Source organism: Plasmopara halstedii, assembly GCF_900000015.1.
Source record: "Plasmopara halstedii genome assembly, contig: Scaffold_2904, whole genome shotgun sequence".
Classification (NCBI taxonomy): Eukaryota; Oomycota; class Peronosporomycetes; order Peronosporales; family Peronosporaceae; genus Plasmopara; species Plasmopara halstedii.
This window is the reverse complement of record NW_020189809.1, coordinates 1318517-1320706: the sequence shown is the minus strand read 5'-3', so window position 1 is coordinate 1320706 and position 2190 is coordinate 1318517.

Genomic DNA, 2190 nt, shown 5'->3' with positions numbered 1-2190 from the left:
GGACTTTGTGTTTGGCCTGCCGAAAGATTCGGTGGGCAACACGGGTGTCGTGGTATTCGTGGACCGGTTGAGCAAGATGGCCCATTTGGTGGCGGTGCCAGACACCATCGACGGAGTCGGTACAAAAACGCTGTTTGTAGCGGTTGTTTTTCGATAACACGGACCCTCAGAGTCGATTGTCTCTGACAGAGACTCCCAATTCACGGAAAAATTTTGGTCGACTATCGTCAAGGTGCTCGGCACCAAGTTCGATATGTCGACAGCGGATCATCTGCAGACCGATGGTCAAAGCGAAAGGGTGAAACGCGTCATCCAAAACGTTCTTCGCTGTGTCTGCGCTGAGATACCGAGGCGCTGGAGCGCCATATTGCCACTCGTAGAGTTTGCACTGAACAATGCAGTGCATTCGTCCACCGGCTGCACGTCATTCTACGTGAACGGGCTGATTCATCCTCGCGTCTTGCTGATGCCGCCATCCCATGGCTCAGGGCTTGGTGGGGGGGAAAGCGGAACGGCTAGCTGATGTCAGCCCCCCACCATCCGTTAAAAAGACGATGACTTCTTGTCTACCAGACTGAGTGTCCGTCGACACGTCGCGATACGACGGCTGAAAGCCAATACCTGCAAAAAGAATATGCAGATGAAAAAGGAAGAGGTAAAACGGAAAGCTTAAAGTCGGGGGCCTGCTTATATTGAATTCAAAATACCTGCCTACACATGCAGCCTCTGCTATCTTCTGGACGAAGCTTCGTCCACGATTTATCGGACCGATTAAGGTTGTGACCAAACGGGGCCTAGCGTACACGCTGAATCTCTCGAAACGGATGCGCACTCACCCGGCGTTTTACGTCGGCTTGTTCAAGCCGTACCAGGATCCGGCGCAAGTGAACGCGGAAGCGTTGGCGCCAGAGCGGATCCCACGGGTCCGCGGCCACCCATAAATTGAACCAGCAACTGGTTCTGAGCGCGGAGTCCTACGACCTCCAGTTCAAATGGCGCCAAGCGCTCCACCGTCGCACGCAGCGACGCATTTGCCTGCTCCACGGCTATAAGTCACTCCGACAGAGCACGGTAGTCCTCAGGGTGAGGCAGCCACGACGGCCTTCAAATCCTCATGAGCGTCCGCACAACGATATGCTACTTCAGCATGACGCTCAGCGGAGCGCCGATCACAAAGATCCTCGTCCTCAAGGGTTCGAAGAGCATCACGAGTCACCGAGCGGCGGTCGACCTGTTCGTCACCACCTGCCACCGACTTTTCTCGCTGAGAACGGTGACATCCTCGATCACGTGGAACCTCTAGTACGACGACGTCGTCACCAGGGTCAGACCCAATATCTTGGGAAGTGACGGGGATCTCTCGACTCTGAAAACTCGTGGGAGTTTGAGGCGCCACTTCGGCAAGATTGCCCAGTTGCCGTAGACGCCTTTGATCGGAACGATCAGGACGTCCTGCGTCATCAGATGCCCTGCGGTTTTCGGCAATAGCTAGGGAAGTAGAAAAGCTATGAGCTGGGCTCAAGCAGTGGCCCTGAGCTCTTTTGGTCGTGAACACAGAGCTCGCGGGAGCATTAGAGGTCGTTAACCACTACATCGCAGGGCGACAATTCGAAGGAAGTCGACAGCGTGTCCTGAGTCTGGCAAACTGAAAGCGGGGGTGTCACTCCACACGCACGTCCACTTCCTTATGGCTCAACTGTAGATCTTACAGTGAGGAACGTTTTCTGTGTCGTTGCACCCATCGCTCAGGAAGCGCTTCGTCATCTGTAGTGCTTTCGCCAGGGGCGAGCACTACAAATATTGTCCGCGTAACCGAAAGTCACCTCGTTCGCTGCAGAACGGCTAGCCTTTTAAAATACGAGTCGGGGATTGTATATCTCTGGGTGACAAGTTGAGATGACGATGGATTTATCCATGTTTCAAGCAAAGCAATAGCACGTCGCGCTAGCGGTTTCCACCCAAGGATGGCACAAGCGAGAGCTACAGAACTTAACATCTCTCTTCAAGGGTTTGTGTGACAACCTTGCGTGGCAGGTCATCCACAAAAGACAACTCTGTTTGGCACTGATACAGATGTAATAATAGCAGTTAGAGTGCTTCATGCAGCTGAGCAAATGTTTCTTTCTTTCAGCATGATAGAGGTTTCTCCTCTATTGCAAAGCTAATATTGTGGGAGATGAAGTTGGGCTA